The 13904-nt window shown below is 42.9% G+C and overlaps 1 protein-coding gene across 1 annotated transcript in view; it reads right to left on the bottom strand.

The window, feature by feature from the left end:
• Window positions 1-13904, bottom strand: part of LOC146197675 (Na(+)/citrate cotransporter-like) — a 76758-nt gene that overhangs the window by 39612 nt on the left and 23242 nt on the right. The window lies entirely within an intron of this gene.

Below are 13904 nucleotides of genomic sequence, written 5' to 3'. Positions count from 1 at the left end.
CAGGAATTGGTGATTCAGTGAGTTGTAAGGTAATGAGGATCTGCAGGGGAAGCCATTAAAACTATCGCATTAGGGCTGATGTCTTCCAGGTTTTTTCTCATTTCTTGCGTTTTTTTTAAGGTTTGATTTTTTTTTTATTTTTGAGGAAATATGCTAAAAGGAACCTATAAAGGCAATTATTGTCATTGTAATGCAGTACATTTCTAGGATTTTCTTTGTTGGTATTCAAGTCAAATTTTAAATGTCTCTGCATACCCCCTTTAATTTACAAATTTCTCAAAATTGCTTTTCGCAGTCTATTTGGCCATCTACTCACGGCCTACTCTTAGCTGCCCCCTACTGACATAAACTTGGCCATCTGGGACCAAATGATGCAGGCGAAATGGGCCACAGTGGGGAATGGTTGTGACATTTTCTTTACTTTTCTCATCGGCATGTGTCGAGTTGAAGGGAAAGGAGGGGCATTATTTTTTACCTGCATCTGTGTAGTAAAGCCAGCTTAAGAATTTGTGTCATGGAAATGAGTGATGAAATACTAATCGTTAGTGCACCTTTTCTAGCCACAGCAAATACCTTTTCATTGTTCCTTTAATCGAGCTGAACTAGTTCGTTCATTATCACAAAAATGTATGCAGCTTTGCTTTCATCTATTTGTTCCTTCTTTGTTGTGGTTTCCATGCTGCAGTTTTATAACAACTTCATTCCTTTCGTGCACAGACAAGGGTAGGAAAATGAATGGCTCGTGACGACATGCATATGAAAAAAGCCAAAAGTGATTGAAATCAAGTAAAGCATATGGAAATTTTTATTATTGTTGTTTCACAGGATTTTCCATTGACTAATGGAAAATTATTACTGTAATCGTTTTTTACCTGAAAGATTACGGCGGAAGTAGGAGAGACGGCAACTATATGTAAATAGAGAGATCCAAAGCTACAGCAGTGGCTGTTAAACCTTGTTCGTCCGAGTATACTAATTCGGTTGTGCATAGCTGAATATTGAGATTGCTCACAAGGGTCACCCCCAACCAATGCGGCAATAGGTCTAATACCACAAGTGCCACTTGGAATGCGATTGAGTGGTGAGAGTAACAGCTGTACCAAAACCCTTTAGTCCTCCTCTAGGAGCACCAAAGGGTTCTAGCCAGAGCCACTGTTAAAGGTATACTGCAGGGAATTTGCAACTTTCTCTGAAATCGCTGAAATTGCATTCGGGAGATACAGTTATCAAAAGCTGTTTTGTGCACTGCTTAGAGATTATTGTACTGGCAAGTTATATTTTGTAGAAGATGGCTGTAAAAGTGTGAACTTTCCTTAGAACTAGTGCTAGGTAGTTTTTAATGAGGAATTATATACAACTCTGAAAAGTTTTGTTAAGCAAAAGCTGTAAAGAACTGTATTAACACGATAAGTACAAACCATCTTCTCTTGGTCACGTGTCAGTGTATGTTGTGCCTCGAGGCTCCTGTATTGTGCTCTTTCTGTGATGGGTTCCTTGCGACATAGGCAAGTGGCTTTGCCTTATGTGTGACCTTAAAGCAACTCGCACTTCCTTTAGTTTTGCACTTGTACAATCAAGCACAAGAGACGAATTATAGGGTCATTCAGCACTACACATCTTGCATCTACAGTACACCTAATGTGGAAAGCCTGGGAGTGTTGCCAGCAATCTCTCTGTTATGCTTTTCTCACTCCGAATTTTTTTTTTATACTGTCCTCAACAGTTGAAAACGCAGCTGAGTTGATGCAGATAATTTTCGGATAATGATTGGGTTTGTCTGCACATTCACAAAGCATGCTTGGGTAGAAATACAGAAAAATACCGAGTTCTCACTATACACTAACTATCTTAAACGCAGTGGCGAACTGATTGTAATCTTCATTTATCGGAATTTGTTTTTGGCAGAATCACAAAGTGGCGGAAATATGTGTAGGTGGTTTCTTCACATTCACATTCAAGAGACTAACAGACCAAAATGTGTCATAAATTATGATGGAAATGGCAAGCTCTAGCCTTGCAATTGAGGACAGCAGTACAGGAAGCAAAAGGATTTATTTATCACTGAAAATCTCATCAAATGAGCTAGAGTGTTACATTGCTGTGAAACCTTGCCGTTACCGGTGCATCCCACCATATGGCCACATCTCGGTGAAGTATTAGAGTGCACATGATTTTTTCTTTTTTTTTCACGAGTGTTCATGTTCTATTTTAGTTTATGCACTCTCTGGCCATCACTCTGCTGATTATAAATACTCCCTTCACTTCGCCAGTGAAGTGCATCTAGCTTCTGTCACTCAGTAGAACCACAATGTTTTGCATTTCTTGGCTGCAATGGCGACCACGGTCATTTAATGCTTGCATAGACTTAGGCGTTTGTCAAAGTGCCATAACGGCTGGGTGCGGGAACTCATATATATATTATTCTCTTCTGTAAAAAAAAATGAATGTCTGGCAGCAAAGCTTTCTTTTTATATTAGCTTTCAATACATCCTTTTTGCCCGCCTGTGATTGACATTTTGCTCATTTATCATGGTTTCCAGCTTCTTCATACAAACAAAAGACATCAGTAACATCAACTGATGAAAATATTCTTGGTAAAAACTTTTCTACAGCATTTCTAACAAAAATTTCATGGAATGATTACCTTAGAAGTATGTTTTTCATTGTGCCGAAAAGATTAGGTGTTTAAACTTTTGTAAGGTGTGAGAAATGTACTCATTTTGCAAAGCCATTGTTGTTGCACGTTGCAGCCATAAAAAGTTTGCAATCTGCAGTTCTCGTAGGACGTAAATTCACTAAGGTGTAAACAAAAAAATTGAGAGATATAATTAGCTGAGGAGGAAAAACTCGAAAGCCCATCATATTCTCCACTGTAGCCATAGAAAAAAAGTCTAGCTCTTCCGCACGATGACACAGCTAGGCAGCTCCGAATGGCTTTATTAACCACTGGCTGTTTGTGTCACAGGAACACTTTTGTTCCTAATACAGTGTGCATTAAAAAACGTTTTGCTTTTTATCCTGTAACTCATTACATGATGGAACTGAAAGAATTTACATTTAAAATAACGCTTAGAAATGAGCTCAGTCCTACTTCACACATTTTGATTCAGTTTTCACTGGTGGCAGCACGCTAACTGTGACTGGTGCATCTGTTGACTAAACTATCAGTGAACAGCAGTTGACGATTTAATTTATTCTAGGAAGCAGCTAGAAGTTCAATGGCACAAGGTTGGTACTGTGGGGGGCACGAGGTAAACCAGCAACTTTTGATGTACAGACTGATGTACAGACGTCAGCAAGTCTGCCCGGAGTGCTCGAACACCAACCTGTCGCACAAAGAAAATGAAATTTTTGAGCAGGGGCCCAATTCTAGGAACAATGATGGCGCTATACTGAAGGTGCATAGGCATACTACTTGCACTGACAGCTACACTTTACCACTAATAGAGCAGCCCAAACAAAATTTCACTTTGTTCGCTCCGCAGCACACCTCTCCAGCATTGTAGACGTGCCAACGACTGCACTAAAGGTGAAAGTGTGTTGCTATTGCTAGGGGGAAGGACTATACAACCAAGGCACAGCAGAAGCCAAATATTATAGTGATTGTGTTCAGCCATTTCGCTGCTAATATGTTATTATTATGCTATTATGAATCAAATCATATAAGAATACCCAAGTACAGATGCAGATCTGCTAAGCGAACTCCGAAGCAGATATCTCAATACCGGTAGCAACCCCAATGCTACCTATGAGTACGAAGGGGTTCCTAATGAAGACTTCGACAGAGAGATCGCGGAAGCGGAAATTTGGGCCGCAATTGGCCATTTACATACTACCTCTCAGCAATTAACGACTTAATGAATGAATATTGGAACAAAGGTGAACTTTCGCAGATGTGGAAACACGTGAAGGTTGTCTTTATTCCTAAACACAAAAGGAAACTAAGCATAGAGAACTTAAGGCCCATCTCTCTTACGTCGTGCTTAGGTAAACTTATGAAACATGTTATTCTAAATAGGCTTTAGAACTACGCAGAAGAGAATGACCTTCTGCCCAGCTCAATGACTGGCTTCAAAACTCAACTCTCTACTCAGGACGTAATGCTTCAGTTGCATGCAGAAGTGATAGATCCCCCTAACAAAACCGGAACCAAAGCGATTTTTGCCTTGGATCTGGAAAAAGCCTTCGACAATGTCTCTCATGAAGCCATTCTCCAAACCCTTGCCAACATAAACGCAGGGAAGAAAACCTTTAATTACATTCCTTCCTTTCTCTTGGGAAGGACTGCGGGCAGAGCTAAGTATCGCAGGACTTGCATCGGACAAAATAGCAATAGGAGACAGAGGAACCCCGCAAGGATCAGTCCTCTCTCCCTTCTTGTTCAACCTAGCAATGATAGGTCTGCCTCCCAAACTTGAAGAAATCCAAGATCTTCAACACTCCCTATATGCTGACGATGTCACCTTGTGGGTAGCAAAAGGTTCGGACACTCACATAGAGGAAACGCTTCAAGAAGCAGTGAATGTAGTCCACTAACCAGATTGGGTTGAAATGCTCACAACATAAATCTGAACTACTAGCAGTGAGAAGGAAAACGCAAGACAAAGTAGAGATAAAAGTCTGCCTGCACGGACTACCCATACCCACAGTTGATACTATTAGAGTGCTCGGGCTCTACATCCAGAGCAATAGGAAGAGCAATGTTACTATCAACAGGCTGGAAATGACTGTGCGATAAATCACTAGACTGATACACAGAGTAACGGCAAGAAAGAGGCTGACATTTGTCGTCTTATCCATGCCTTTGTACTAAGTCGATTCACATACTCTGTCCCTTATCTCCGCCTCATTCAATCTGACAAGGAGAAATTAGACACTCATTAGAAGCACCTACAAGGCTGGGCTAGGTCTACCCAGAAACACTGCAACCGAAAAACTTCTCTCACTTGGGATACACAACAATGTAGAGGAGCTAATTGCAGCTACAAAGACTAACAAACTCTAAAGCAGGCAGACAAATTCTCAACCGCATGAGAATTAATGCCGAACCACTAGCCAACCACTAGGGCCACTACCAAGAGGAGCTGGCGACAAGATTATCTCCAAACCTGTGCCCAAAAACATGCATCTCTCCTTCCATGAAGGCAGGAGGAAAGCTAGAGCTAGGGCCCTAAACAGAAAATACCGAAATCACGATGGGGTGGTGTATACCGACGCCTTGGATTACTATATGGCTGACGGTGCTGTTGCTATCTTTGTAATTAAGCAGTACAGTAAGTAAATGCGTATCAGCTGCTTCGGTCAAAGTCCGCTACTCGGACCAGGAGGAAGAAGCCGCTATCGCTACAGCAGATGCGGACATAATTGTCACTGATTCAAAAACTGCCATACGTAACTTCTCGCGTAGCAGAATATCAAATACTGCCAGAAACAACCTCGCGGATATCAGACTCGACAGAGAAATAGAACTCATATGGACACCTGCCCACTCAGGGTACCGAGGCAATGAGGCTGCTCATCAACACGCTCGAGGTTTTGTCGGCCGAGCGGTGAGACCTAATGCCGAGGAACTTGAAATGGAAGAATTGCTCACATACAGCGACCTACAGCAACATACCCCTGCCAGCATTTTAGTTCATCGGGACAGTTTGCCCATATGATAACAGTAGCAACTAGTGCAGCTCCCTCATGACTGCATGGGCAGCAAGAGCGCAAGTATGCTGCAAGGGAATACACTGTCAAGGTTAAAACATGCCAAAGTTCATACTTTTCTTGCTTCGTGCACACTGACTACAAATGAATTACTTCTCTTCTATGTGAAAACAGTAATAGACTTTGTTTCATGCATTTTGCCTCGCTTAACTAATCAGTATTAGACACATACCTTCACCAGACGTTGCACTTCGGGCTGGTAGCAGAAATAAATGGATTAATATATTGTACCAATAAATTATTATTAAACTTTTACCACTTTGTTCGCAAGAAAAAAAAAAAAACATTTTTGCAAATGTGCGTAACATGCAAGGCTGATTTTGTTAATGCCCACATCACATTGACACAGATAAAGTAACATAGTGTGTACCAGTGAAAAAAGTGATTTCTAGTCTGTGTTTGTGCTAGGCTTTGTTTCTGCTGCTGTCTGCAATCAACAAACTACATTTCTAAGGATTGCATTTGCAAAAGAAAATAGTACTCATATCAAGACATGCTAGGCCGAGGACCTGGGTTCAGTTCCAGCCATAGTGGTCGTTACATATCAATGAAGGTGAAATGCAAGACACACTTGCAATGTCAGTGCACACGAAGAACCTCAAATCAATGGCATTAATGCAGAGCTGTCCACTATGACGTCTCTTATAGGCAGTTTTTCTATATCACTTATGGAATTTAAACACCATATACCACACCGAAGGAGGAACAACACTTTCTTTACTGACCAAATAAGTGAAAAAGAAACGAAACTCGCGATTGCCCTGGCCTTTAACCCTGATGTTGAAGGAAAGAAAGTGTATTCAGAGGCAGCAGCTGGTGGTGGCAATTTCCACCTGAGCATGATATTCAATGAATGCTTGTTTTAATCTGAAAGTAAATCTCTAGAAGGAAAATTGTTGATGAAGGGCGACATCTGCAGGTTTTGTTGATGCTATATTGCCATTTATGACACTGTGAGCACCCTTCCACTCTTATCTACTACCCTGCGAAATTAAGAAGCAAACAAGATAGCTTTGAACAGTGCCACATTGCTGCAATACCTAAGCAACAGCTGCACGAGCTGTTTAAAGCCACTTGCAAAATACACAAATCATTTTCACTACATGCACGGCGGAAGGTGTTTGCACGCAGTAGAGGCACTCAGAAAAGTAATGTATCAGCTTTTGGGGTTGAAGCACAGCTACGGACGGTCACCATTTTTTTTTTTTTTTATGCAGGCCTTTGCTTCACTGGACGGTTTAGGTGGGGTTCTCACCTAAATACAAGGCGTGCGATAGAATTTCGGAGCCGATTTGCATATGTTAACGATATGTAACACAAACCTGCGTCTGAGAGCCACGACGGGTTTCATGACGCGGTCATGCGCCAGCGATTGAATACATGCACAAATAAACCGCATTTAATTGATTCGTGGCAAGACTAGCCACTAGAGCACTAGCCTCATGCAGTCTTTGGGGTAGTCTCGCGGCACATCACGCACGCACATCCAACGGCTAGCAGCAACGTTACTAGAACAAACTCTAGCAGTCAGCACAAGGGATCTTGCGGAAATACAAGGCTTGCGTTCCCTCATAAAATAGATCGCATTTCGGGACCGATTTGCATGTAAGCGGTATGTAACAAACCTGCGTCTGAGCCACGAAGGGCTTCGTGGAGCGGCCGTGCGCCAGCGATTGAATCAATGCACAAATCGCATTTAGTTCATCCGGGGCAAGACAAGACGACTAGCCTGATGCGGTCTTTGGAGAAGACTCGCGGCACATGTATAGCACAAGAGCGCGCACACACATCCACGCAACAACGCGCATCGTACGCTGCCACAACACGAGCGCCGAGGCCCATGCCTTGAGTCGCTAGCGTGGAATGGGGGGTGCCGGCCGCAGCTCGTAACAGCCAGCCGAAGGCCTCTTCTCCCTCTCCATCTTCGTTTTCCCCCTCGCGCCGCATCCGTTTGTTGGGATCGGATATACGCGGGCGGGCAGGGTCTGCCGCTGTAACCCGAGGCCCCGAGGCGTCCACAAGAGCAGAGAGAGAGGCAGGCAGAGGGTGAGGAGGACGCGCTCCCGCGCGCCGGGGGAGCGGGGACCAGGAGAGGAAAACAGACGGGGTGCCGGACACGGACGAGGAAAGATCACCGTTGTCGTACAATCGTGTAATCAAGAAATTTAATAAACGCAGTTTAATTGGATATACTCCATCCTTCTTTTTTAACACCTGCTTCTGGGAAAGAGAGCCATGGCTAGCCTTTACCGCCTAGTAAAGAGCAGAGACATTATTCTGCCAACCAAGATCCGTATAACTCGTGCTATGGTCTTTCCAGTTGCGATGTATGGATGCGAGAGTTGGACTGTGAAGAAGGCCGACCGTTGAAGAATTGACGCGTTTGAATTGTGATGCTGGCGGAGACTCTTAAGAGTTCCTTGGACTGCCAGAAGATCAAATCTGTCGATATCGTCGACCATAAACCCTGACTGCTCATTGGAGGGTCAAATTCTAAAGTTAGAGCTCAGCTACTTTGGTCATCTGATGAGAAGAGATGAGTCGCTGGAGAAGGATTTGATGTTGGGAAAGGCTGGGGGTCCCCGGAGAAGGGGTAGGCAGCAAACGTGGTGGCTGGATTGCATCCTCGAGGCGCTGCAGATGAAGTTATGTGATGTTAGGAAGATGTTGAGAGACAAGAAAGCCTGGCGTGATATGGTCCATAGGGTCACGAAGAGTCGGACACGACTAAACGACTAAACTGAACATAAGCACTTACATTCCACAAATATATTTATATTTTATATTAGAAAAATATGTATTTTATACATGTCTAATATTTTAAAGTGGAAATCAAAGAGAGGAGCGACTGGAAGAAAGGACAGGATAGGCTGTATTTTATTTTGACCTATCTTGCCCTCTTCCAGTCGCTCACCTCTTTGATTTCCCATTTCTGTTCCTCACTATATATTTCTTTCCACCAACACAGTTCTGGTGCTTCCGGTGATTTGATAGCAGATGCCGGGACTGGCAAACTTCTCCTTTTTCACTACTTGACAAGCCCAATTGCTATACTCGGGGACACTTTTTCTTGGCAATGGGCGCAAAGGTAGGGAGGCGGGGCCTTTAAACGTGTCGCTCCGCCATGTAGTCCGCCCGCGCGGCTTTCGGCCTGCATAGACGTTGCAGATCATTTCTTTCGTTTGCTTCGACAGCCAGCGTCTCTTGAACTTGACTCGAATCTTGTCTGGTGAAAACGCTTCAAGTCGTTGCGGAGTGAACGAACCAGAACCGGAACGACCCGAACAGGCGGCAGTCGCCATCTTGTCTGCAAAGTCGGGGCGTCTCTAAAACCCGCGACAGACATCGCAGAAGAAAACCTGGCGGAGCCAAGACAAGTGTTTTAGACATAACAGCTTCATTTCGAAAAATCAGTTCTGTTATAAAAAAATATACCGTAAATAACTAGCGCTAAGATTTCAATTTGTTTTTGCAGAAACTACTCATGTAACTAGGGACTGTATTCAGCTGCGTAGGAAGATGGTGCGTTTTGGCTCTGTAGCTTTGGCTTCATTGCCAAGAAAAGGTGTCCCCGAGTATAGCACTCCGGAAAAAAATAAATTGGAGGGACACTTATGTTCCGCCATTAAGAGTATCCCGCGACAGCGTCTTGCACGCACAGACGATGTTTTTTTCTGTTTCTATAGTTTTAAATACTTTTAAAATCTTTTCACACAAAGATACTTCCATCATCACCAAACATTTGCTTTCTGTTCTGAGCAGTTAGATGCCTTTGAGCGCATTTTACTTTTTTTAATTATTGAATTATTTTTTAATTATACCCTCTTAATTTTGTTAATTTGCATCATCAATTGTTGGCTTTTTATTATGAGCTTTTTATATCTTTCAACCCCCTTGTTCATATTGTTTATTTCTTTAATTCTCCAATTAATAAGATTGATTTCAGTAACACGTTCTCACCTATCATCATCATCATCATCAGCCTGATTATACCCACTGCAGGGCGAAGGCCTCTCCCATATTTCTCCACTTACCCCGGTTCTGTGCTAGCTGCATCCACTTGACCCCTGCGAACTTCTTAATCTCATCCGCCCACCTAACTTTCTGCCTCCCCCTGCTACGCTTTCCTTACCTTGGAACCCAGTTTGTTACCCTCAGCGACCATCGGTTATCCTCTCTTCGCACTACATGTCCTGCCCATGTCCATTTCTTCTTCTTAATTTCCACTAGAATGTCGTTAACTTGAGTTATTTCTCTGACCCACTCTGCACGCTTTCTATCTCTTAATGTTACCCCTACCATTTTTCGTTCCATAGCCTCCTGGGTTGTCCTCAACTTAAGTAGAACTCCCTTGGTTAGCCTCCACGTTTAAGCCCCATAGGGGAGTACAGGCAAGATGCAACTGTTGTATACTCTCCTCTTGAGCGATACCGGTAAGCTGCTAGTCATAATCTGTGAGTGCTTGCCAAATGCGCTCCATCCCAATCTTATTCTTCTTGTTACTTCCTTTTCATGGTCCGGATCTGCGGTTACTACCTGTCCTAAGAAGACATATTCGCCTACTACTTCCAGTATTTCGCTACCTAATGTAAACTGATGTTCCTTCCCGAGGCTGTTGAACATTACCTTAGTCTTCTGCATATTGATTTTCAAGCCTACTTTCTACTTTTTCTGTCTAGGTCATCAATCATATTTTGCAGTTCATCCCCCGAGTTGCTTAGCAAGGCAATGTCATCAGCAAATCGCAGATTACTGAGGTATTCTCCATCTACCCTTATCCCTAACTGCTCCCATTCCAAGTCTCTGAATACCTCCTCTAAGCAAGCTGTGAATAGTACTGGGGAGATTGTGTCTCCTTGCCTAACACCTTTCTTTATGAGAATTTTGTTACTTTCTTTATGCAGAACTATGGTTGCCGTGCAGCCACTATATATATATCTTCCAGCACTTTCACGTACGGCTCGTCTACCCCCTGATTTTGCAATGCCTGCATCACCGCCGAGGTTTCAACTGAGTCAAATGCTTTTTCGTAATCAATGAATGCTATGTATAAGGGCTGGTTATATTCCGAGCATTTTTCTATCACCTGATTGATGGTATGGATATGATCGATAGTAGAGTACCGTTTCCGAAACCCTGCTTGATCCTTTGCTTGATTGCAGTCTAAGGTTGTCCTGATTCTATTAGAGATTACCTTAGTAAATACCTTATACGTAACAGACAGTAAGCTGATTGGTCTGTAATTTTTAAGGTCCTTAGAGTCCCCTTTCTTGTGAATGAGGATAATGTTTGCATTCTTCCATGGTTCCGGTACCGTCGATGACACCAGGCACTGCGTATACAGGGTGGCCAGTTTTTCTAGCACGATATCCCCCCCCCCCGTCCTTCAGCAAATCTGTAGTTATCTGATCCTCTCCAGCTTATTTCCCCCTTTTCATAGTTTCTAGTGCTTTCTTGACCTCGTCCTTCGTCACTGGCGGAACGTCTGGCTGTTCTTCCCTACCGCCAATCTCATTATGGTCCTGACTACTTTGGCTACTCACCTATCACAAGCCGGTAAATCACCAATCACTAGAACCACAAATTACCCTGATACCATTTGTTTCTTTTTTTTTTATGCAGCGCCCGATTATTCCCAGCATGAGGCGTCGACTGCTACAACCGCTGCTCTGACGGCTTTTGGACCGAACGAGCTGTGTAAGCAATCGCTTTAAAATTATTCCAGGCCATATAATCCATATAATGCAAATCTAAACCCCCACTTAGGTAACGCGACTCACATAATAATAAGGGGGTCTCCGGTTTGCAAGCGGCAAAATTTGAGCCCTCCCAGAATGCACGTTGTTGAAGCTTTCCTTTTAGAAGACGCCGCTCAGATTGACTTACCTGAGAGGTCAATCAAGGTTTTAAGTCTTCTGCTTAATTGGGGCAGGCGGAACCTTCCCTGCTATCCTCCACCGTCCTTTTCCGTTTAGAGCGCGGTATTGTTCTTAATTGTATTGTATGATACGTCCTCCAGCTGCACTGTTAGAGCTTGAAACCAAAACACAGCACAGAGAATAACCAGCACGCGCTCCATAAACTAAGCATCAGAAACCACTTTTTTTTCAAGTTTCTCGATCCTACTGGTTTACCATGTTTCTTTTTCTTTTAAGCAGTCCGAACCAAAGGCGCGTGCAGTCCATGATTGCAGCGGCTGATATGGGCTGATAGTGATCGGGACTTTGTCTTGAAGGCTCACATATACATCTTTCGAAACTTTTATGAAAAAAAAAATATTATCAAAGCGGCGATTTTTGTTTCCTTCAGAAATACTAGAATTATGTAATTATTTTCGAAAAAATATTTCCGGATATGCCCGAAGTTTTGCAACTCATATATAAACATTTAATGTATATTACCTGGCCCTTTTGCTTCTCAAAGATTCGAGAGTCGTTCAAGGAGCCAATCTAACAGATGTGAGTGGGTGCTGTCGAAAGCTGAGTACGCTACGTGTTGAAAAGAGAACCTGTCGACAAGTCCAGTCAGTACATTAAAAAAAATAATAATAATCTGTTAGCGAATAGCGCTACAGTGCCAGAAATCAATATAGATTAACACTGGCGCTTTTCTGTTAAGAAATGACATCTTGAAGCCTTGAAGTGTCGAAGCCTCCCATTCATGCCGCCGTCAAGGCACTTTAGTGGAGGAAAAGTAAGACCGCGCGAAAAGGAAGATGCCAAGAGGCAAAGAATCGAATACAAAATTGTGGCTTCGTTCCTTTTCCTCTTTTCCGCGCTTTATTCTCGCCATCTTTACTTTCCGCGAAATTCACCAGCTAGCCTGTAGAATCTTTCTAATAAAGCTACTGTACTGGGTTACAGTGCCCAAGCATCTGACCCATGCGCCCACGCATCTGTTCTTACCCGAATCCAATCATGCTGCTAAGAGTTAAGAAATAGGAATGTCGATCAAGTAACTCCCACGTAACGGTGCTGTGCTTTGCAGTGCCGCAAAATGCCCGTCGTAATGTTTGCAGGGCTATAAACAAATAAAAGTTTGTTTTATTAGGAAAGCCATTTTTCCCACATACTTAAGGGATCGCGACGTAATAACAACTCATGCAAACAACAACAAAAAAAACAACAACTAAAATTTCGCTGTCTGCAGGAGCGTTTGTTTTTTAAACAAAACGCCAACCTTTTGAAATCTTCTCAGGCATAGGTGCCTAAGAAGCGGAGCAAAAAGCACATTACAAAACTAACGCATTCGATTGCTTCATGTCAGAGTCGTTAATACCTCTGCAGAGGACCGACGGGTAATCATGATGCCATGGCTAGACTCCAAATTATTTAGTGTAAAAATAAATTATTAGGTCAGAGTTCTAATAACAAATAAGCCTTTGCGCGGAGTGTTTATGGGACGGGACCGTTAATCCCGCTAATGTGGATTGGATCCCTGGCGCTGCAGTGAATTTAAAAATAAATCCCAGGTTGCAGAAATGACCTGCATCCCTCCACTATGGCGTCCCTCATAGCTCTAGTCGCATTGGTACATTAAACCCTATAAATCAAATAAACTGTAATCGTGAATGAAGCACACTTTCACGTTTCCCTTTCTTTTCTTGAGACAGCTAGCCTTCGAACTTTCAGTACTGATCGGAGTAACTTTTCATTGTGCTTTTATGGGATAATATATCGTGACCCTATATTATCTTCTTTTTGTTTTCACGTTTTCATGCCTGGGAAAAGAAAAAGCTAAAAAGTGTTGTTTTTCGTATTGATATATTTCTCTCATTAGCCTTCGCGTTACTACTGGGAGGCTGTGGTAGCGGCGGATAAGTAGCCCCGCTAGCTTGATATTTGTAAAGCAAGTGCTCGTCCCACAAGCGCTTTTCGCATGCATTGTTTAGCGCGTGAGTGACTAGGATGCTTGGAAAGTTATCTTAAGCCAGTGCTTAATCACTTAATTGCCATGCTGAGCATGAAAGCTCTGACTGGTGGTTTTTGCAAACCGGCTACAATCATAACTTTGAATGAGCAAGCATTAATAGGCTAAGGGTGCGAAAAATACTTGTGTGCGAAAAACGTGTCTGCAGAAAATGTGTACAGAAATTTTCTTTCCGCACCCACCAAACTTGTCCATCTGGACTTCCGAAATTAGATTTAGCCAGAAATAGTGAACAATTCAGTTCCAGTATGGCCAACTCAAAA

This window comes from Amblyomma maculatum, chromosome 3 (assembly GCF_055883805.1).
Source record: "Amblyomma maculatum isolate TAMU_Amacu chromosome 3, ASM5588380v1, whole genome shotgun sequence".
Taxonomy (NCBI): Eukaryota; Metazoa; Arthropoda; class Arachnida; order Ixodida; family Ixodidae; genus Amblyomma; species Amblyomma maculatum.
Note: the sequence above shows the minus strand (reverse complement) of the source record. Positions and strands in the feature narration are given on the sequence as shown.